This window comes from Triturus cristatus, chromosome 6 (assembly GCF_964204655.1).
Source record: "Triturus cristatus chromosome 6, aTriCri1.1, whole genome shotgun sequence".
NCBI lineage: Eukaryota > Metazoa > Chordata > Amphibia > Caudata > Salamandridae > Triturus > Triturus cristatus.
The window spans coordinates 1,923,050,216-1,923,074,989 of NC_140589.1; the positions used below are offsets into that span (position 1 = coordinate 1,923,050,216).

The 24,774-nt window shown below is 51.7% G+C and overlaps 1 pseudogene; it reads left to right on the top strand.

The window, feature by feature from the left end:
- The window catches only part of LOC146822484 (uncharacterized), a 38,333-nt pseudogene that overhangs the window by 11,993 nt on the left and 1,566 nt on the right, over positions 1–24,774 (top strand).

A 24,774-nucleotide genomic window follows, 5' to 3' on the forward strand; every position in this document is an offset into this window, starting at 1 on the left:
GAGCCCCGGCGCCGAAAACTTCGACGGCTAAGGGGGGAACCATGGAAAAGAGGCCGAGCGGATCCTTCGAAAAGGACTCCCTGGTGCCGAAAGACGCCGAAAGGCAAGGATCGTCGAAGACAACCCATGAAACAGGGCGCTCGACGCAGAAGGACAGTTCGACGTCGACGCAAGTCCCGGCGAAGAGGCCAGCGGTCGACGCCGAAAGCATCTCCGAGATGGAGAAGAAGAAGAGGCGGCTCGAGGCCGAAATGGAGAACATCCTTCAGAGGAAGAAGGAGTTCGACGCCAAGATGAAGGAATACAAGATTCCAACGGCTCCACTAACGAACGTCGTCGAAATCGAGGACGAATTCGACAACGAGGGGCTGCCGAGAGATCTCGAAGAGGAAGACGAGGCCTATTATGAAGGCGAGGCTGAGGAAGAAGACCAGCAGTCGTTCTACAGCTTGGCGCCATCAACCAACCACGACATCAAATGGCAGGATCTCGACACCGAAAACCCCGAGGAGCCCGTGGACACTTACCCTTCGAGGCCTTCGCCACCCGACGACATCGGGGTGTACAATATGGTGGTCAGGAGCGCAGCGACAGCCTTCGGAGTGAAGCTGGACGAGGAGAGGCCGAAAGCCGATTTCCTCCTCGAGACCCTGCTCCCCATCCAGACGAGGAGCCAATTCCTTCCCATGCTACAAAGCGTGATGAATCAGGGAAGAGAGGCCTTTAAGGAACCAGCGACTTGCCGTTCGGTCACGCCCAGGACGGAGAAGAAGTATAAGCACTCTTCTCTGGACCCCCCTTACATCAAGGGTAGTATCACTGCCGACTCCATCATAGCTTCCACGGCCAGGAGAAGGGCCAACGTGCCAGCAACTTCGGGGCCACCACCTGATAAAGAAAGCAGGAGGATAGACCTCACAGGAAGAAAGGTCGAGAGGAATGCCGCAATGCACTGGCGCATGGCGAATTCCAATGCACTTCTCAATAGGCACCAGTACCAGCACTGGGACGAGATGGGGGAGCTAGTAAAGCATCTCCCCGAAGAATACCGCCAAAGAGCCTCCCACCTGGTGGATGAAGGAAAAAACATCGCCAACTCTTGTATAAAGACGGCGTTGGACGGGGCAGACACTTTGGCAAGACTCATGGCCATAGGGGTCACCGAGAGAAGACATGCATGGCTGAGAATCTCGGGATTCAAACCGGAGGTGCAGAACAACATCCTTAGCACCCCCTTCAACGGAGAGACACTGTTCGGAGCAACAGTAGACGAGAAACTCACCCAGCTGAAAAAAGAAAACGAGACGGCGAGGTCCATGGGGGCCCTACAGCTAAGGGGGATGAGGAGAGGAAATCCCTCTAGGAGACCCTACGGTCGGGGAGGAAGCCAGCAGGGAGCGTCGCACCAAACGTTCCAGCAGGGTCATAGTCACGGACAACAAGGTCAACAGAAGCAAAACTGGCAGTACCAACCTCGGGGCCAGTCCTTTCGCGGGAGAGGGAACGGACGAGGCCAGAGGAGAAGAGGGGGTGACCAACCACCATCAAAGTGACTCAGCACGCAGGAGGACGCCTACCCTCGACATGCCCCCAAGGGTGAGGCGCAAAACAGTAACATCAGGGGGGAGAGAAAAATCAAAAGCCTACGAGCATCCAACACCAGTAGGCGGAAGACTGAGGTTCTACCTTCAGGAGTGGCGGAGTATAACCACAGACAAGTGGATACTGAACGTCATGCAGTACGGATACTGCGTGGATTTGGAGAAAAAACCTCCAAACAGAACACCAAGGGGAAGGCAGAGATCGGCACAAGAACTGGCCCTACTCAAAGAAGAAACCCTGAAACTAGTAGAAAAAAGAGCCATAGAGGCAGTGCCGTTCAGAGAACGCAACAAGGGGGTCTACTCGAACTACTTCGTCGTCCCGAAAGTAGACGGAAACCTCAGACCCATCCTGGACCTGCGATACCTAAACAAGTTCATCAGAACACAGAAGTTCAAAATGACTTCGCTGCAGGAGGTGCTGCCCCAAATAAGAGAAGGGGACTTCATGGTCACCGTGGACCTCAAGGATGCCTACCTGCACATCCCAATAAACAGAAGGCACAAGGGCCTTCTAAGATTCAACATCGGCAAGGAACACTACCAGTTCACAACCCTGGCCTTCGGGCTAAAATCGGCGCCAAGGGTTTTTACAAAGTGCCTGTCGGCGGTCGCGGCCCACCTACGACGGCAGGGGATCCATGTCTACCCCTACCTAGACGACTGGCTGATCAAGGCGAACACACGCGAAAAGTGCGAGAGACATGCAACACGCGTGACAGACACTCTGACGAACCTGGGGTTCGCAATACACTGGGGGAAGTCATCGCTGGAACCAGAGCAGGTGAAGATTTTCCTGGGGGCAAAAATCAACACCCTGAACAGCACAGTGGTGCCCAGCGACAGGAGAACAGATGCCCTACTGAAGGAGACACGTCTCTACCAGAAGGGGCGAGCTCTGACAGTGAGGTCAGTGAGCAAGATGATGGGAATGATGGCGTCGTGTATCCAGCTGGTGCAGAATGTACGCCTGCACATGAGACCATTCCAAGAATGGCTACAACAGCAATGGTCACAAGCAAGCGGAAGTTGGGAGGATCTAGTGGTTGTTACGCACGCAGTGCAGGAGGAGATGACTTGGTGGAACAGAGACAACATGACAGCAGGGAGAAGCCTGACACCACCAAACCCAACAATGACCATTACCACGGACGCATCGCAGAAGGGATGGGGAGCACACATGGACAACCTCAGAGTGAGGGGTCTGTGGGCTCCAGCAGATGCGGTACGCCATATCAATTACCTCGAATTGAAAACCATCCTGCTAGCCCTGAAGGCATTCCAGAGGCACCTGTACAACCAGAGGGTGTTGGTTCAAACAGACAACACCACGGCAATGTTCTATATCAACAAGCAGGGGGGGGACACAGTCGTTCCCTCTCTCCTCTCTGGCACAGGAGATTTGGAGATGGGCCATACCTCTCAGGATAGATCTACTGGCAATTCACCTTCCAGGGAAGGACAATGTGGAGGCAGACTGGCTAAGCAGGCAGACCTCGGCATCCCACGAGTGGGAGCTCAATGGCCAGGAAACGGAGAAGCTTTTCCAGAGATGGGGGACTCCCACAATAGACCTGTTTGCAACACGCCAAAATGCCAAAGCTTCACGTCCAGGCAACCAGATCAGCAATCCCAAGGGAATGCCCTATGGATAAGCTGGTCGAGGACATTTGCCTATGCCTTTCCACCGATACCCCTGTTGCACAGAGTGCTCGACAAGTGCAGAACCAGCAACATGACTCTAATCCTAGTGGCTCCGCAGTGGGCAAGGCAGACATGGCTCTCGCAAATTCAGGACATGGCACAGGGCAATCCCCACAGGTTCGAGAGAAGAAGGGACCTGCTCTCCATGCAAAACGGAGAGGTCCTGCATCCGGAGCCAGAGAGCCTCAACCTGGCGGCATGGCTCCTGAAGACCTAGAGTTCGCTCACCTTAAATGGCCTCCCAGCACTATGCGGTTGCTGCGGGAGGCACGAAAACCAACTACACGCAAATGCTACAGCGCGAAATGGAAGAGATTTACCGTGTGGTGCAGGAAGAGGGGCCTGCAAAACAGAATGACAAGAGACTCAACAGTACTGAGGTACCTCACACATCTTCTACAGAGTAACCTCTGCTCGAGCTCACTAAGGGTACACCTAGCGGCGATCGTAGCCTACACCAGAGGTGAGAAGGGTGGAAGTTTCTTCACTTCACAGGTGGTGAAGAGATTCATGGAAGGAGCCAAAAGAATTGCCCCTCCTAAAAGGTTGCCGCCGCCAGCATGGAATCTCAACGTGGTACTAACGGAGCTCATGAAGGCACCATTCGAACCCATTCACAAAGCCTCTCTGCAAATGTTGACCATGAAAACGGCCTTTCTGGTGGCCATAACCTCACTACGCAGGGTGAGCGAGCTTCAAGCACTAACGCTACAGGAACCCTACATTCAGATTCACAAGGACAGGGTAGTCCTGAGAACAGACCCACACTTCATGCCCAAGGTGGTGTCGGCGTTCCACATGAACCAGAGTATCCAAATACCGAGTTTCTTCCAAAACCCGACTTCGAACGCAGAAAGGGCTCTGCACACGCTCGACGCTAGAAGAGCGGTGATGCACTACATTGAGCGAACCAAGGAACTCAGGAAATCAAAGCAGTTGTTTGTGTCCTTTGCTACTAGCTTCATGGGTAAACCCGTGACTAAGGGCACCATCGCTAGATGGATTGCCCACACTATACAAGTCTGCCACAAACAGGCTGGACAGGAGCTAGCGGAGGGGCCTCAGGCTCACTCAACAAGGAAGAAGGGGGCCACCGTTGCCTTCCTGGCAAACACGCCCATTCAGGACATATGTCTAGCGGCAACTTGGGCATCTGTGCACACGTTCACGAAACACTACTGCGTGGACATTCAGATGAACAAGGAAGCACAGGTTGGACAGAAGGTGCTTCAGCACATTTTCAACGACCAACGCTCATCTACCACCCAGCCGCCACAACATTAGGAAAACCGCTACAAAGTCTATGCACAGCATAGTGAATCCAGAAAGATTCACGCTGCAAAACGAATAGTTTCTTACCTGTCGGTGTAGTTTTGCAGCTTGAAGATCTTTCTGGATTCACTAGCGAACCCACCCACCTCCGCCAGGAAGATGAGGATGGAGATAGAGGTGGAAGGAATAAGAAGATCAGAATAATTGGAATAGTAAATAGAATTGGAAAAGGAAAATTAAAACAACGCCTAGGGTTAAAAAAAAAAAAAAAAAAATATAGGGAAAAAAGAACCTGAAGATGGCGCCCCAAAGGTGGGACTTCCGCAGGAAGCACGACGACGTCACGAGAGGTGCACCAAATGGTGGGACGTCGACGCACACCTGGGCTACAAAAAAAAAAAAAAAAAAAAGAAAAGACTACGAATCCGGACCCGACCACAAGATCGCGGAATAATGCACAGCATAGTGAATCCAGAAAGATCTTCAAGCTGCAAAACTACACCGACAGGTAAGAAACTATTCGTTGTCAGGGAGGAGTTCCAGATCTGGTTCCGAAGCAAATTAAGCCAAGGGACCAGTAGTTTGAAGAACTGAGCCGGGAAAGGATCTCCCGGAGAGCCAGATTTACACTTGTGCAACTCCCTGCGTGACACCTCGGGCGGCAACTGGCGGAATTCAGACCAGGTGCCAGGAGGGTCTGTGGTTAGACTTGGCACATGGGAGGACGTTGACAGAGGAAAGGTGAAGTAGGTCATTTGAATCTTTTCCTCAAAGTACTTTGACAGGTCAGCACAGAGGGTAGAAGATGGCGTTACTGTACTGTACAGAGCAGTGGAATTAATAAAACTTTGGACAATTTTAAACAATTCTTTGTCAGATTGTTTGATTTGGTTAGAGAAATATTCTCTCATATTACTGAGCTTAAGCCTATGGATTTTTTTCAATGCCTTTTTGTTAGAATCCGGGTTCTCTGGTTGGCACAGGTAGGTACTTGTGACAAGCAGGGAACCTTTCCTTTAGTCAGGGTAAGGGGTTACACTCCTAAAATAACCCCTGCTCACCCTCTAGGTAGCTTGGCGTGAGCAGACAAGGCTTATCTCAGAGCGTTATAGGTTAAGCATTTGTGAACACATACAGTAACCAAGTGACAACACTACAAATGGACACCACACAGGTTTTTATATTAAAAATAAGGATTCTTTATATAGAGTTACCACAAGACCATTAAACGACAAAAATACACAATACTGTTACTTTAGATGGTAGAAGTTTGCTTAGTTCTCTTAAGTTCTTAATTGCGACACTTTAAGTCAATGTACCTTAGATGCGACACACAGGGCAACGAAAGTGTTGCAACGATGCTGATGCGATGAAGTTTTTGGTGCAAAGAAATAAAGACGTGGAGATCTTCCAGATGCGTTACGCTTCTCCGATGTTGCGAGAAGACTCGACTCGATGCGTCTGCTGCAGCGGCGTCACCCTTTACGTGATGCGACGACAGCGGCCTTGGCATTGGCACTCTTCTCCGACGTTTGTGAGACGCTTCCGCTCGATGCGATGTTGCAGCGGCGACACCCCTTTACGCAATGCGACGACAGCAGCTCCGACGGCGGCACGCTTCCCCATGGATGCGAGGCGCTTTTCTTGATGCGGTGCAATGCGACAGCTACGATGGCTGCGATGGCGACACGCTTCTTCCTCAATGTGAGACTCTTCTCTTGATGCGGTGCGATGCTTCAGCTACGATGGCTGCGAGGGCAACACGCTTCTTCGGCGTTGCGAGACACTTCTTGGATGATGCAAGACGCTTTCGCTCGATGCGAGGCTGCACCCTTTATGTGATGCGACGACAGCAATTCCGACGGCGGCACGCTTCTCCTTCTTGAGTCGCGCTTCCAGCTCCTTGCGACACGCAGTCCCTCAGAAGGCCCAACAACAGCAGCAGGCACTTCCAAAGAACTTTGGGGAGCTGGGGGGTGAAATCCACTGGTCCTGGGACTTCGTTCAGGGGGCAAGCTCAGCACAAGCCCTTGGAGATCTTTTAAGCACAAGTTGAAATAAAGTCTTTGTAGTCTTTCTCCTCTCCTTTCAGCAGCAAGGCAACCACTGCAGGCCAATCCCCCAGGTCAGGGACAGTACTCCTCCTTACAGCTTTCCCAGTTCCTTCTCCTCAGGCAGAGGTTCTTCTTGTCAAGCAGGATCTAATTTCTTGGGAGCAGGGTCCCAATGCTTATACCTCTAATTCCTTTGTTCCTCTGGGGTAGAGGGGCCTTTGCTCAGTCCAAACCAGTTCTTGAGCACTTTGTTGACATGACTCTGTCTTTCTATTCAGGGTGCAGGGCAGAGACATCAGCCGCTCCACAGGAGGTGGAGCCAGCATTGTGGTGGCAGAGCACAGCCCTATTCAGAGTCCAGGTGCACTCCTGCCACCCATCTGGATGTTAATCTTTCTATTCACCACCAGGGTACCTAGCCCTGCCCCTCTGGGTTTCCCCAGCCCTGTCACTCACACAAACCAGATACACATCATAGCAGAGGCGGGCTGAAATGGTTAGGCAAGCAAATACCAACTTTCTAAAAGTGGTATTTGCAAACACAGAATATTAACATAAACTTTACTAAAATATGTATTTTATTATTCTGAGTTCAGGCATACTAAACTCGATTTTCTACCATGTTCCCTGGGTCTGTTAGGATGATAGGATGTAACAATTCTAACAGCCCATTCTGGCCTATGGGAACAGGTAGCCTTGCAATAGTGAAAAACGAAAATGGCTGTAATTCACTATTAGGACATGCCACACACATCAGGGCTTGTCCTACCTTATGCTTACAATGCACCCTGCCCTTGGGCCTACCATAGGGGTGACTAATATGAAGTTAAGGAAAGTTTAGGAACTGGGAAGTGGGTGCACTTGCCCAGTCAGCATGACAGTACCAGACTGCATGCAGGTTCTGCAATGGCAGACCTTAGACACATTCTACTAGGCCGCTTCTGTGGGTGGCACAGCCAGTGCTGCAAGCCCACCAGCGGCATTTGCATTTACAAGCCCTGGGCACCCCCGGTGCACTTTACTGGGGTCTGATAGTAAACCAAATAAGCCAATCATGGAATCCAACCAACATATACATTTTAAATAGGGAGCACTTGCACTGTGGCACTGGTTGGCAGTGGCACAGAGCTCTGAGCAGCTAACACCAGCAAAACACATGAGGCACAGCGACAAAAAGTGGAAGGGAGACTCACGCCAACGTGCCAGGTTTAACACGTGTCCCCTCCAGCTGAAAAGTGGGGAGAACTACCCTACCCCAGGGAGTTCCTCAACACTAAGGCGGAAAAATCTGGACAGACCATCAGCATTGGCGTGATCTGTGCCAGGGCGATGTTCCACCGTGAAATCCATACCCTGTAGGGAAATGGACCACCTCAACAGCTTTGGATTCTCACCCCTCATAGGCATCAACCATCTGAGGGGCCTGTGGTCTGTCTGAACCCAGAAGTGAGACCCAAACAGGTAGGGTCTTAGCTTCTTCAGCCCCCAGACCACAGCAAATGCCTCACGCTCAATAGCACTCCATCTCTGTTCCTGTGGAAGTAACCTCCTGCTAAGGATGGCTACAGGTTGATCTAGGCCCTCTTCATTAATCTGTGAAAGAACAGCCCCCACACCATGCTCTGAAGCATCTGTCTGAACGATAAACTCTTTGGAGAAGTTGGGAGCCAAGAGCACGGGCGCTGTGCACATAGCAGCTTTCAGGGCCTCAAAAGCTTTCTGACCGGTGTCAGTCCAAATCACTTTCCTGCGCTGCTTCCAAGAAGTCAGCGCTGTCAAGGGGGCAACGATGTTGTCATACCCCTTGACAAATCTCCTGTAGTACCCGGTGAGACCTAGGAAGGCTCTCACCTCTGTCTGGGTTTTGGGCGACTCCCAATTCAGGATGGTTTCTATCTTCGGTTGAAGGGGCGCCACCTGGCCGCTCCCAACCTGGTGCCCCAAGTACACCACGGAACCCTGCCCGATCTGGCACTTACTCGCCTTGATCGTGAGGCCTGCCCTCCGCAGTGCCATCAACACTTCCCAGAGGTGGCGCAGGTGTTCCTCCCACGTGGAGCTGAACACTGCGATGTCATCCAGGTAGGCAGCACTGAACGAGTCCAGTCCGACCAACACCTGGTTGACCAACCTCTGGAAGGTGGCAGGGGCATTCTTCATCCCAAAGGGCATAACCCGGAACTGGTAGTGCCCATCTGGGGTGGAAAATGCTGACCTCTCTTTGGCCCCCTCGGTCAAGGCGATCTGCCAGTACCCAGACGTTAAATCAAACGTGTTGAGGTAGTTGGCAGCCCCTAGCCGATCTATGAGCTCATCAGCTCTGGGGATGGGGTGTGCGTCAGTCCTGGTGACTGAATTGAGTCCTCTGTAGTCCACACAGAAACGGAGTTCGGGTGTGGCTCCCGACGCTGCAGCCTTTGGGACCAAGACAACTGGGCTGGCCCAAGGACTGCTGGAGGACTCAATTACCCTGAGTGCAAAAATTTTGGAGACCTCCTTCTTGATGCAGGCCCTCGCCCTGTCAGTCACCCTGTAGGCCTTGTGCCTCACAGGCGGACTATCCCCAGTGTCCACATCATGGACGCACCAATCAGTTACACGGGAACCAGGGGAAAACAGATCAGAAAATTGTCCCAGCAGCTGGCGACAATCATTCTGTTGCGCAGGGGTCAGAGCGGAAGAGAGGATGACACCATACACTGATCCATCTTGCTCCTGGGCTGACAGGAGGTCAGGAAGAGGCTCGGTCTCCTCTTCCATCCCAGCATCTGTTGCCAAGAGCATGCCCACTTGGGACCTCTCCAAGTGGGGCTTGAGGCGGTTGACATGAAGGACCCTCAAGGGTTTCCTTGGAGACCGCAAGTCCACCAAATAGGTAACAGGACTCTTGCGCTCCACAACCTCAAAGGGACCAGTCCACTTACCCTGGAGTGCACAAGGCTCCACGGGGGCCAAGACCCACACCTTTTGTCCAGGCTGAAGCTCTACCAGAGTGGCATTCTGGTCGTACCACCGCTTCATCTCTTCCTGGCTGGCTTCCAGATTTGCCTCAGCAAGTTGCCTGAATCACCTAGTCTGATTTCGGAAGGCCAGCATGTAGCTATATACACTCTGGGGAGGTTTCCTGGGAGATTGCTCCCAGCCTTCCTTGACCAGACGTAGAGGTCCTTTCACTGGGTGGCCATACAGGAGCACAAAGGGGCTGAACCCTAGAGACTTCTGTGGCACCTCACGGTACGCAAAGAGACGGCATGGCAAGAGGACGTCCCACTTACGCCTCATGGGTTCTTCCAGACCCATTATCATGCCCTTGAGGGTACGGTTGAATCTCTCAACCAACCCGTTTCCTTGGGGGTGGTAAGGTGTGGTGAACTTGTAGGTTACACCACACTCTTGCCAAAGGGATTTCATATACTTGGATATGAAATTGGTATCCCAGTCAGACACCACCTCTAGAGGGAATCCCACTCTGGAGAAAATTCCCATCAGTGCACGTCCCACCACGGGGGCCGTCACTGTCCTCAGAGGGATGGCTTCCGGGTACCGGGTGGCATGGTCCACCAGGACCAGGATAAACCTGTTGCCCATGGCTGTCCTGGGGTCCAGTGGCCCCACAATGTCAATCCCCACTCGCTGGAATGGGGTACCGACCACAGGGAATGGCTGGAGTGGAGCCTTCTGCTTCCTTCCTCTCTTTCCACTTGCCTGGCAAGTCTGACAGGTCCTGCAGTGAGTGTCTGAACGCATTTTAGGCCAATAAAAGTGGGTGACAAGCCTTTCAAAGGTCTTGTCCTGCCCCAAATGTCCTGCCAATGGCACATCGTGAGCCAGCTCCAGTAGGAAGGCTCTGAAGTCCTGGGGTACCACCAGCGCACTGGCTGACCCAGGCTCAGCAACCTTAGGCTCTGTATATAGGAGGTCGTTCTCCCAGTAAATGAAATGTGACCCAGACTGATCACCTGCGGCCTGGTCTGCAGCCTGCTTCCGCATACCTACGAGAGAAGGGCATTCTTTCTGTGCCTTACAAAAGTCCTCCCTGGAGGGCCCTCCTTCCTGCTGTCAATGGGCCAGCTCAGGCAGGTCCCCCAGTTCAGCTCTCTGTTCCCCGGCAGGCTCCAGGGCATCCCCCTCAAGGTCGGCTCCCTCCTGGGCCGTGGGAACTTCATTGGCTGGTTTCCCGTGCCCCCTGCCTCTTCTCTCTAAGGCTAGTCCCTGGGCCTCCCTCTTGGGCTCCAGGACCTCTTGAGCACCTCTACTTGCTGCCATGGATCGTGTGGTGACACACGCCCAATCCGGCATACCCAACATCTCCAGGTGAGCACTCCGCTCCACCTTAGCCCAAGGTGAGCTCTCCAAGTCGTTCCCTAACAGACACTCTACAGGCATGGCGGGCCTCACAGCTACCTGAAGAGTACCAGAGACCCCCCCCACTCAAAAGGAACCTGAACCACCTTGCAGTGACTCTCTGTGTTGTCAGCGGCAACAACTGGATAGAATGCTCCTGGGACAACCTGCTCTTGAGACACCAGGTGACACTTGACAGCTGTCGCACTGGCTCCTGTATCTCTGAGAGCTTCCACCCTACGGCCATTGATGGTCACCCACTGCCTGTATTTCTTAGTGTTATCAGGCAGCTGGGTTTGGGGGACCATCTCACAGTCTCCTAATGAGACAAGGGACATCTCTGCGGGACACCACCCACCTTGGACTGTCATCTCCTCCCCCAAGGCTACACTAGCCATCTGCCGGGGTGGAGCACCAGTGGGTGCTGGTTTCCCATACAAAGGACACTTTAAAACAGAGGCAAAATGCCCCATGTTATCACACTTGTAACACTTTATGGGCCCCTTTTGAACAGGTGTACCTGTCGGGGCCCCGGTCGGTTTCTGGGGTGGGGGAGGCTGAGAACCTTTCCCTTGGGGATTACTTTGGGGCCTTCTTGGGAACTCCCTCTGTTTACCCTTGTCCCCCCCACTCTTCTGCTGGGGACCCTGCCCACCTTTAGCGGAGTCTCCCACTGAACCCTTGTGGACCCTGGTACTGACCCAGCGGTCCACCTCCTCAGCAAGCTTACTAGGGTTAGTCAGCCTACTTTCAATCAGGTGCTGGCGTAGCTCAGTAAAACAATTACTGGACAAGTGCTCCCATGCTATTAAATCAAGAAGCCCTTAAAAATCATCAACCTTGCTACCCTTCACCCAACCATCCAGTGCTCTGCAAAAAAAAGTCACATACTCAACATACGTACTGTTTGGAATCTTGGTGCACCCCCTGAACCTTTGTCTATACAACTCAGGGGTCAACCCATATCTAGTCATTAAAGCTGCCTTCATATGGGGATAAGAATTATAATCATCTGAAGGCACGTCTAGTAGTGTGTCCCTCCCCTCACTAAGGAACCGTCCCCACAACCCCGCTCCCCAATCCTTCTCAGGGACCCGGTGGGAAGACATGGCTACTTCATAGGCTTTGAACCACTGCCCTATGTCATCATTTAAAAAAAAATCTTTTACCACATCTTTGGGTATGTACACCCTTGATTCTACTTGCACTGATGGTGTGCTGCCACCAGAGGGAGCAATTTCTAAACTCTGGGCCTTCAGCTCCAACTCCCTCAAAACCTTTTCATGTTCATACTGTAGCTTATTTTCTTCTAGGGCTAACTTTCTACGCTGCATTTCATATTCTAACTGCCCACTTAACTTGAGCTTGGTCAGCTCCAATTCATGCATCCTACACTCTTTTCTATCTGCCAGCTCCTCTGGTTACATCATAAGCTCTGCAAAGCTCTGGTTCGTAGAAGGGAATCTTCCGTCTGTTATGAGAAAAATGGTGCGCTTTAGTATATTGTAAGCATTTCTCAGTCGTGCCAAAAAGTGTAGCATTTTTATGGATAAGCAATATGGACTAACACCAGAACTCCATAACAAAGTGGCTTGTTTTGTTCGACCTTGTATGCAGCGCTTAGTAGCAGAATGAGCTCATGTGGGCTCAAAGGCATCTTACACAACAAGCTGCAAGGTAACGTGCACAAAAATAAAAGGCACAAAGGTAAAATGGTTGCATGGCTCGGGCTAACTAAGCAAAGACTAGAATGACCCTAGGGACCATATAACAAACGAGTTCTCATAGTATGGCCTGTGGGCGACCAGCGGCCCGGCAAGCCTTCCTGTGCGGCCCGCAGACCTTGCAGACATCGTACCTGTGTTATTTTTAAAGTGTCTGCAACCCCCGCCGGTTACTGCTCTATGGGGGCCGGGCGATTCCAGAGATAGTCAGAATGGAGATGCAGGAGAGCTAAGAAGAGGTCAGATACAACAAGGCCTCATTAACAAGTAAATGGCCGTTAAAGACCTGTGAAGTACTCGTGTGACTGGCGCCAAAGGGGGGCTTTGATCTGACTGCTCGGGATGAGAGTCCAAATTAAAGCCAGAAACAGATGTGACCCCAGACCCAGTGGTGGGACACAAACTCCACAAAGCAGCAAATTCAGCGAGAAAACGAGCTGGCTTTTACATTACACAGGGAGAGGCGGGAGTGGGGGGGGCTGTGTCTGGGCTGGTGATGGGGACGTGTAGACACAGTACGGGTGCACTGCCCAAGGCATAGAGACAGATGGAGACCGAAACAGACAGATAGAGACAGATAGACAGAGACAGACAGGGACAGACTGACAGACAGAGACAGATAGAGGCAGAGACAGATAGAGGCAGAAACGGAGGCAGAGACAGATAGAGACATATAGAGACAGAGACAGATAGAGGCAGGGGCAGACAGAGCTAGATAGAGGCAGAGACAGGGAAAGATAGAGGCGGAGACAGATAGAGGCAGGGGCAGACAGAGCTAGATAGAGGCAGAGACCAATAGAGGCAGAGACAGAGGCAGAGACAGATAGAGGTAGCGAGCAATAGAGACAGAGACAGACAGAGAGAGAGACAGAGATAGAGGCAGGGACAGATAGAAACAGAGACTGATAGAGACAGACATAGACAGATAGAGGCAGAGATAGACAGAGACGGAGAGGAAGACAGAGGGAGGGAGACGGGACAGACAGAGACAGGGACAGACAGTGACAGACAGGGAGGCAGAGAGAAGGAGATGGAGAGGGAGACAGAGAGATGGAGAGGGAGAGAGAGGGAGAGAGGGAGAGGGAGGGAGAGGGAGAGGGAGGAGGAGGGAGACAGAGGAAGGGAGACAGAGAGAGAGGGAGACAGAGGGAGGGAGAGGGAGACAGACAGGTAGACATAGAGACAGATGGAGGGAGACAGATGGAGGGAGACAGATGGAGGGAGATAGATGGAGGGAGACAGAGGGAGGGAGACAGAAGGAGGGAGACAGAGGGAGGGAGACAGGGGGAGGGAGACAGATAGACGGAGACAGAGAGATGGAGAGGGAGAGAGAGAGATGTGTATTCTGGGTCTGGTGGCTCAGTAGACGAAGGCGTCCGCTGCAGGGGCCTGTGTTCAACCTCATGGTCACAGTTTATTTTTTTTGCTCTAGTCCTGCCCCCCTCCCCCACTGACCCTGCCCCCACCAGTGCCCGCCCTCTGCCACAAACCACACTGTAAATTTGGCCTCCGAGAGAAAGTTTGTGAGTACCCATGATATAACACTACTAGTGTCTACTCTACTACCTGATTTATACTAGTGATGTATGTTGTATATGTATGTATTAGAACTATTTGTTCATTCTTGCTAGTGAAAAATAGGGGGAGTTGTATATGACATCTAAAAAATGTGTACTGTTTTTTCTAGGCGTACTACCGACCACCAGTGCCGGGGCCAGCGGCGAAGGCGACGTGGCTGCTGAGGGAGAAGATGCAGTTGTAGGAGGAGCTGTAGGCGGTGAGCCAGCATCAGTGGCAGGCGGTGGTAAGTTATATTCCTAATCCTTATTTATTGACATTACACTCACTGCAAGGGTGTACTGTATACTGTACTGTTGAGACGTACTAAGTAAGAAGTTGTTGTGAACGGTTGAAGGCACCCTTTACTTAGCATTAGTAAAAGCATTAGCTGTGGGAGTGTTGAGTAACCAATGGCCTCTTCTATATGACTTCAACTCAGCTTTGAAAGTTTTATGGAGAAGACTAAAATTCAGATCAGATGACCTTGATGGATGTGTTGAATGAAAAGGGAAAGAAGGGTGGAAGGAAGAAGGACGGGCGAGATTTAATATTTATGACTGGCAGAGAAGGATACGTGGGATGCATGCATGCATAGGTGGCTGATAGGAATCAGATGCATGGCTGGTTGAATGCTTGAAACTCCCACAAATGTTAAAGGCCAAGGAAGTGGGAGGATATATACATACCACAAATGTTATGTACTGTGCTTGCTAGTGCTACTATGTGTAGAATTAATTTGTCTTACTGCTTTGCTAAGAGTATATTTTATAATAGTCTTGTTTTTTTCTTCTTGATATAGCTACTCCTTCCAAAAGGAAACCGGACAGGAAGGAGTTGGCAGCCAAGGCCCGGCACCGGAAGCTGGAGGCCATACAAAGGGAATACCGTCGGCTGGTGGTTCTGGCAGAGGAGGAGTAGGCAGCTGCAGCCTCTTCCAATGCCCCGGGCCCCAGCCACCCCCCTCCAGTGTTATGGCACCACCGTCTGGCAGCCGCCCGCTGCCCCTCTTTTAATATAACTGCTGCCCCCCCACCCGGTGGATGCAATTGCCACGTGTTGAAGCGCCGCATTGCCCGGCTAGAGGAGCAAGTTTGTGTCCTCCAGGAGAGGAGAGCCCGCCGATAAGACCCTGTTAATTGCCCCTTTTTTATTTCTTCTTTTGGTGGGTGGGAATCGGGCGTTGGGGTTAACTTTCTTTGGACAATTGGACATTCATATAGGTTGGACTTTTTCGTTACAGACATTGGTTGGAGTTAGGGAGAGGGGTGGGTCATGTGTTGTTGTGGGATTTTTTACATAGTTGATTTTTGTTAGGGGAATAAATTATATATTTATACTTTACATACAATGTTGTTAATGTTTTGTGGGTGGGGTTTCTGTTTTACGTCTGACTGTTTCCTTGCTGGTGCAGGGCCACAGCCAGTGTTTGATTTAAATAATTGGCTGACTTAGTAAGACACAAACAGATAGATGCGACACCCCTCATTGAGTGACTTGTCCTACTAGTACTGTCAGTCTCTCTTCCTAGTCTATGCATTCTGCAACTGGACTCAAAGGGGTGTGTGAAATTGAATTAATGAAACAATTTCCATTATTAAATATGCCTCCCCCAAACTTCTCTTACCTTTGCTTGATGATTAACTTAGGCACAGCGATGGCTGCATGGCTGCATGGTGATGATGGTTTTCTTTCCTAACTTGCCATGGTTGTGGTGGTGGTGGTAGTAGTAGTAGTAGTAGTAGTAGACACTGGCAGTAGCATTTGCAAAAAATAAAATGAGACCGTCAGTCGCCTGAGAGAGACTGTTGGAGGAGTAGTAGAACGAAGTACAGTACAGAACTTACTGCCAAACAATAATATGCAAAAATACAACAAAACATAATGGTGCTGGGGATAGCCTAGTACATAGAGTTACAAACTCTAGTTGTGTGAAGTCACTCGACTAGGCCTACAGTACACTGGACACAAGCATAACCGTTAGTGCTGTGTAGGAGAGTGATGCCGGCGAGTAGGAGTACCACGCCTCTACGCCGCTAGCGCGTCAATGGCCCCGCCCCCTTCTCGCTCATAGCAGGATGAAGCAGACACGGATGGCGGCGGATGGCGGCGGAGAGGGACTGAATACCACTCGAGCTGCCAGAGGCCGAGCTGCCAGAAGCCGGCAAAAGGAATAAATACCAGCTACAATACGTGACGGAAAGCGGAAAGAAAGAGAGAAAAACGGGCTCCAACGCTGATGCAATGGAAAACAGCGTGAGGCTCTACAGCTTTATTCTTGATTAGGCTCAGGCTCTAACAGGCTTCATTGCTATCAATAGCTGAAGCTTGCAATGCCAGTACGGCATCAGGGATGCAGAGCGGCACCTGAATCCTGCACAGTCCTGCTGTAACACGTAAGGAGGAAATGGTGGTGGGGGAGCTGAGGTGACAATTTGTTTGAGAGACTATTAAACGGGGGAGAAAGCAACCTGAGCAACATTTGGAATCTAAAGAGAAAAAAAAGGAGGAGGGGAGGGAAAAAAAAAAGAAAAGAAAAAAAATATATAAATAAGCATGGTGAGACCCCAGAAAGAGGGAGCGGCAAATGCAAAAACCACTAGAACTGAAGCTCAAAAAGTTAAGAAAACGCGTCGTGCCCTTACAAAAATGGCGCGTCAAGCGGTTCGCAAAAGTGAAAGGGGAGTGGTTTTATCCTCACCAGAGAGTCGTAGTATGCTGGAAAGCTCAGAAGACGATACCACCCCGGTCATGATAGCGGATATTGGCGAAGATAGAACATCTCTGGCTGATCCGTCTGTGCCTCGAGAGAAAATTAGACTGGGTGGGGTTACGCCTGCCTTCTCCTCTATTAATCGTGACTCTAATGCAACAAGCAATGCTCCAAAGGGGATTAAAAAATTCCTGTTATTTACCAAAATACAATCTTTACAATCTCCCCAGCCTCCTCAGCAACCTTCACCACCTCAGCTAGTAGGCTCTACAGCATCCTTGTTAATCTCGCCTGTGACCCTGACTGGCTGCGAGAATCTCACCCTGCAGGAGGATCCTTATCTCCTGGAACCTACAAAGTCAACAGGGAAGGAAAAGACCCTTGATTTATCCCCTGGGGTGGATATAGTAAAACACGTTGATGACTCTGTGGTGCATGGGGATCTAGGGGCACCAGGAATAACTGTTGAGCCCCTCCAGGCTTCGGTGCCGTCTTTGCAGTCTTCTATACAAGAGCCGCCAGCAGAGCCAGGGCCCCTATCCTCCAGGACGCCGCTAACTTATTCTAAAAATATATCCCTAGCCAATTTTAGTATTGAAAATCCGGGAACTTTTCAAGTAGATATTAGGGAAATGCTAAAATTGATTTTGGGAGAAATAAGGGATATATAAATGTAAATGTGAAGTATTTGTATAGCGCACAGCTACCCAGAGGCATCCCGGCGCTTGTACTCATACCGCAGTGGAACCCTTCCTGGTATTTCCTGTGAGATGTCAACTCCTGGGCACCCCAAGGTGAAAGCCAGGCATCCTTAGCGCTGTGGGGGCCGTTGTGGAGATTAAGCAAGCTATTGCCCAGAGTTGCGGTACAAAAGGGGGTGGTGATGGACGGAGCATCAGAACCAATCAAACACTCACACCCAGTCAACAGATCTGGGTTTGATCCATCACCGTTCTTTAGCCCACTCTGCCACCCCAGTTCAGACATGGCCATATGCAAATCAGTCTGACCCTGTGCCTCATGGGAACAGTCCAGCCCGAACTGCCAAGCCATGCCTTCCCTGGACCGGAAACAAGCTACCTAGGACCGGTTTCTGGCATTTCAGCCGTCTTCAGCCAGGCTTGCTTGAATCCAGTGGCAAAGTGAGCAAGGGACTCACGTCTGAGCATACCCTGCCAACTTATGGCGAACAAAGCGGTACAAAAGGGGGTGGTGATGGACGGAGCATCAGAACCAATCAAACACTCACACCCAATCAACAGATCTGGGTTTGATCCATCACCGTTCTTTAGCCCACTCTGCCACCCCAGTTCAGACATGGCCATATGCAAATCAGTCTGACCCTGTGCCTCATGGGAACAGTCCAGCCCGAACTGCCAAGCCATGCCTTCCCTGGACCGGAAACAAGCTACCTAGGACCGGTTTCTGGCATTTCAGCCGTCTTCAGCCAGGCTTGCTTGAATCCAGTGGCAAAGTGAGCAAGGGACTCACGTCTGAGCATACCCTGCCAACTTATGGCGAACAAAGCGGTACAAAAGGGGGTGGTGATGGACGGAGCATCAGAACCAATCAAACACTCACACCCAGTCAACAGATCTGGGTTTGATCCATCACCGTTCTTTAGCCCACTCTGCCACCCCAGTTCAGACATGGCCATATGCAAATCAGTCTGACCCTGTGCCTCATGGGAACAGTCCAGCCCGAACTGCCAAGCCATGCCTTCCCTGGACCGGAAACAAGCTACCTAGGACCGGTTTCTGGCATTTCAGCCGTCTTCAGCCAGGCTTGCTTGAATCCAGTGGCAAAGTGAGCAAGGGACTCACGTCTGAGCATACCCTGCCAACTTATGGCGAACAAAGCGGTACAAAAGGGGGTGGTGATGGACGGAGCATCAGAACCAATCAAACACTCACACCCAGTCAACAGATCTGGGTTTGATCCATCACCGTTCTTTAGCCCACTCTGCCACCCCAGTTCAGACATGGCCATATGCAAATCAGTCTGACCCTGTGCCTCATGGGAACAGTCCAGCCCGAACTGCCAAGCCATGCCTTCCCTGGACCGGAAACAAGCTACCTAGGACCGGTTTCTGGCATTTCAGCCGTCTTCAGTCAGGCTTGCTTGAATCCAGTGGCAAAGTGAGCAAGGGACTCACGTCTGAGCATACCCTGCCAACTTATGGCGAACAAAGCGGTACAAAAGGGGGTGGTGATGGACGGAGCATCAGAACCAATCAAACACTCACACCCAGTCAACAGATCTGGGTTTGATCCATCACCGTTCTTTAGCCCACTCTGCCACCCCAGTTCAGACATGGCCATATGCAAATCAGTCTGACCCTGTGCCTCATGGGAACAGTCCAGCCCGAACTGCCAAGCCATGCCTTCCCTGGACCGGAAACAAGCTACCTAGGACCGGTTTCTGGCATTTCAGCCGTCTTCAGCCAGGCTTGCTTGAATCCAGTGGCAAAGTGAGCAAGGGACTCACGTCTGAGCATACCCTGCCAACTTATGGCGAACAAAGCGGTACAAAAGGGGGTGGTGATGGACGGAGCATCAGAACCAATCAAACACTCACACCCAGTCAACAGATCTGGGTTTGATCCATCACCGTTCTTTAGCCCACTCTGCCACCCCAGTTCAGACATGGCCATATGCAAATCAGTCTGACCCTGTGCCTCATGGGAACAGTCCAGCCCGAACTGCCAAGCCATGCCTTCCCTGGACCGGAAACAAGCTACCTAGGACCTGTTTCTGGCATTTCAGCCGTCTTCAGCCAGGCTTGCTTGAATCCAGTGGCAAAGTGAGCAAGGGACTCACGTCTGAGCATACCCTGGCAACTTATGGCGAACAAAGCGGTACAAAAGGGGGTGGTGATGGACGGAGCATCAGAACCAATCAAACACTCACACCCAGTCAACAGATCTGGGTTTGATCCATCACCGTTCTTTAGCCCACTCTGCCACCCCAGTTCAGACATGGCCATATGCAAATCAGTCTGATCCTGTGCCTCATGGGAACAGTCCAGCCCGAACTGCCAAGCCATGCCTTCCCTGGACCAGAAACAAGCTACCTAGGACCGGTTTCTGGCATTTCAGCCGTCTTCAGCCAGGCTTGCTTGAATCCAGTGGCAAAGTGAGCAAGGGACTCACGTCTGAGCATACCCTGGCAACTTATGGCGAACAAAGCGGTACAAAAGGGGGTGGTGATGGACGGAGCATCAGAACCAATCAAACACTCACACCCAGTCAACAGATCTGGGTTTGATCCATCACCGTTCTTTAGCCCACTCTGCCACCCCAGTTCAGACATGGCCATATGCAAATCAGTCTGACCCTGTGCCTCATGGGAACAGTCCAGCCCGAACTGCCAAGCCATGCCTTCCCTGGACCGGAAACAAGCTACCTAGGACCGGTTTCTGGCATTTCAGCCGTCTTCAGCCAGGCTTGCTTGAATCCAGTGGCAAAGTGAGCAAGGGACTCACGTCTGAGCATACCCTGGCAACTTATGGCGAACAAAGCGGTACAAAAGGGGGTGGTGATGGACGGAGCATCAGAACCAATCAAACACTCACACCCAGTCAACAGATCTGGGTTTGATCCATCACCGTTCTTTAGCCCACTCTGCCACCCCAGTTCAGACATGGCCATATGCAAATCAGTCTGACCCTGTGCCTCATGGGAACAGTCCAGCCCGAACTGCCAAGCCATGCCTTCCCTGGACCGGAAACAAGCTACCTAGGACCGGTTTCTGGCATTTCAGCCGTCTTCAGCCAGGCTTGCTTGAATCCAGTGGCAAAGTGAGCAAGGGACTCACGTCTGAGCATACCCTGCCAACTTATGGCGAACAAAGCGGTACAAAAGGGGGTGGTGATGGACGGAGCATCAGAACCAATCAAACACTCACACCCAGTCAACAGATCTGGGTTTGATCCATCACCGTTCTTTAGCCCACTCTGCCACCCCAGTTCAGACATGGCCATATGCAAATCAGTCTGACCCTGTGCCTCATGGGAACAGTCCAGCCCGAACTGCCAAGCCATGCCTTCCCTGGACCGGAAACAAGCTACCTAGGACCGGTTTCTGGCATTTCAGCCGTCTTCAGCCAGGCTTGCTTGAATCCAGTGGCAAAGTGAGCAAGGGACTCACGTCTGAGCATACCCTGCCAAATTATGGCGAACTAAGCGGTACAAAAGGGGGTGGTGATGGACGGAGCATCAGAACCAATCAAACACTCACACCCAGTCAACAGATCTGGGTTTGATCCATCACCGTTCTTTAGCCCTCTCTGCCACCCCAGTTCAGACATGGCCATATGCAAATCAGTCTGACCCTGTGCCTCATGGGAACAGTCCAGCCCGAACTGCAAAGCCATGCCTTCCCTGGACCGGAAACAAGCTACCTAGGACCGGTTTCTGGCATTTCAGCCGTCTTCAGCCAGGCTTGCTTGAATCCAGTGGCAAAGTGAGCAAGGGACTCACGTCTGAGCATACCCTGGCAACTTATGGCGAACAAAGCGGTACAAAAGGGGGTGGTGATGGACGGAGCATCAGAACCAATCAAACACTCACACCCAGTCAACAGATCTGGGTTTGATCCATCACCGTTCTTTAGCCCACTCTGCCACCCCAGTTCAGACATGGCCATATGCAAATCAGTCTGACCCTGTGCCTCATGGGAACAGTCCAGCCCGAACTGCCAAGCCATGCCTTCCCTGGACCGGAAACAAGCTACCTAGGACCGGTTTCTGGCATTTCAGCCGTCTTCAGCCAGGCTTGCTTGAATCCAGTGGCAAAGTGAGCAAGGGACTCACGTCTGAGCATACCCTGCCAACTTATGGCGAACAAAGCGGTACAAAAGGGGGTGGTGATGGACGGAGCATCAGAACCAATCAAACACTCACACCCAGTCAACAGATCTGGGTTTGATCCATCACCGTTCTTTAGCCCACTCTGCCACCCCAGTTCAGACATGGCCATATGCAAATCAGTCTGACCCTGTGCCTCATGGGAACAGTCCAGCCCGAACTGCCAAGCCATGCCTTCCCTGGACCGGAAACAAGCTACCTAGGACCGGTTTCTGGCATTTCAGCCGTCTTCAGTCAGGCTTGCTTGAATCCAGTGGCAAAGTGAGCAAGGGACTCACGTCTGAGCATACCCTGCCAACTTATGGCGAACAAAGCGGTACAAAAGGGGGTGGTGATGGACGGAGCATCAGAACCAATCAAACACTCACACCCAGTCAACAGATCTGGGTTTGATCCATCACCGTTCTTTAGCCCACTCTGCCACCCCAGTTCAGACATGGCCATATGCAAATCAGTCTGACCCTGTGCCTCATGGGAACAGTCCAGCCCGAACTGCCAAGCCATGCCTTCCCTGGACCGGAAACAAGCTACCTAGGACCGGTTTCTGGCATTTCAGCCGTCTTCAGCCAGGCTTGCTTGAATCCAGAGGCAAAGTGAGCAAGGGACTCACGTCTGAGCATACCCTGCCAACTTATGGCGAACAAAGCGGTACAAAAGGGGGTGGTGATGGACGGAGCATCAGAACCAATCAAACACTCACACCCAGTCAACAGATCTGGGTTTGATCCATCACCGTTCTTTAGCCCACTCTGCCACCCCAGTTCAGACATGGCCATATGCAAATCAGTCTGACCCTGTGCCTCATGGGAACAGTCCAGCCCGAACTGCCAAGCCATGCCTTCCCTGGACCGGAAACAAGCTACCTAGGACCTGTTTCTGGCATTTCAGCCGTCTTCAGCCAGGCTTGCTTGAATCCAGTGGCAAAGTGAGCAAGGGACTCACGTCTGAGCATACCCTGGCAACTTATGGCGAACAAAGCGGTACAAAAGGGGGTGGTGATGGACGGAGCATCAGAACCAATCAAATACTCACACCCAGTCAACAGATCTGGGTTTGATCCATCACCGTTCTTTAGCCCACTCTGCCACCCCAGTTCAGACATGGCCATATGCAAATCAGTCTGATCCTGTGCCTCATGGGAACAGTCCAGCCCGAACTGCCAAGCCATGCCTTCCCTGGACCAGAAACAAGCTACCTAGGACCGGTTTCTGGCATTTCAGCCGTCTTCAGCCAGGCTTGCTTGAATCCAGTGGCAAAGTGAGCAAGGGACTCACGTCTGAGCATACCCTGGCAACTTATGGCGAACAAAGCGGTACAAAAGGGGGTGGTGATGGACGGAGCATCAGAACCAATCAAACACTCACACCCAGTCAACAGATCTGGGTTTGATCCATCACCGTTCTTTAGCCCACTCTGCCACCCCAGTTCAGACACGGCCATATGCAAATCAGTCTGACCCTGTGCCTCATGGGAACAGTCCAGCCCGAACTGCCAAGCCATGCCTTCCCTGGACCGGAAACAAGCTACCTAGGACCGGTTTCTGGCATTTCAGCCGTCTTCAGCCAGGCTTGCTGGAATCCAGTGGCAAAGTGAGCAAGGGACTCACGTCTGAGCATACCCTGCCAACTTATGGCGAACAAAGCGGTACAAAAGGGGGTGGTGATGGACGGAGCATCAGAACCAATCAAACACTCACACCCAGTCAACAGATCTGGGTTTGATCCATCACCGTTCTTTAGCCCACTCTGCCACCCCAGTTCAGACATGGCCATATGCAAATCAGTCTGACCCTGTGCCTCATGGGAACAGTCCAGCCCGAACTGCCAAGCCATGCCTTCCCTGGACCGGAAACAAGCTACCTAGGACCGGTTTCTGGCATTTCAGCCGTCTTCAGCCAGGCTTGCTTGAATCCAGTGGCAAAGTGAGCAAGGGACTCACGTCTGAGCATACCCTGCCAACTTATGGCGAACAAAGCGGTACAAAAGGGGGTGGTGATGGACGGAGCATCAGAACCAATCAAACACTCACACCCAGTCAACAGATCTGGGTTTGATCCATCACCGTTCTTTAGCCCACTCTGCCACCCCAGTTCAGACATGGCCATATGCAAATCAGTCTGACCCTGTGCCTCATGGGAACAGTCCAGCCCGAACTGCCAAGCCATGCCTTCCCTGGACCGGAAACAAGCTACCTAGGACCGGTTTCTGGCATTTCAGCCGTCTTCAGCCAGGCTTGCTTGAATCCAGTGGCAAAGTGAGCAAGGGACTCACGTCTGAGCATACCCTGCCAAATTATGGCGAACTAAGCGGTACAAAAGGGGGTGGTGATGGACGGAGCATCAGAACCAATCAAACACTCACACCCAGTCAACAGATCTGGGTTTGATCCATCACCGTTCTTTAGCCCACTCTGCCACCCCAGTTCAGACATGGCCATATGCAAATCAGTCTGACCCTGTGCCTCATGGGAACAGTCCAGCCCGAACTGCAAAGCCATGCCTTCCCTGGACCGGAAACAAGCTACCTAGGACCGGTTTCTGGCATTTCAGCCGTCTTCAGCCAGGCTTGCTTGAATCCAGTGGCAAAGTGAGCAAGGGACTCACGTCTGAGCATACCCTGGCAACTTATGGCGAACAAAGCGGTACAAAAGGGGGTGGTGATGGACGGAGCATCAGAACCAATCAAACACTCACACCCAGTCAACAGATTTGGGTTTGATCCATCACCGTTCTTTAGCCCACTCTGCCACCCCAGTTCAGACATGGCCATATGCAAATCAGTCTGACTCTGTGCCTCATGGGAACAGTCCAGCCCGAACTGCCAAGCCATGCCTTCCCTGGACCGGAAACAAGCTACCTAGGACCGGTTTCTGGCATTTCAGCCGTCTTCAGCCAGGCTTGCTTGAATCCAGTGGCAAAGTGAGCAAGGGACTCACGTCTGA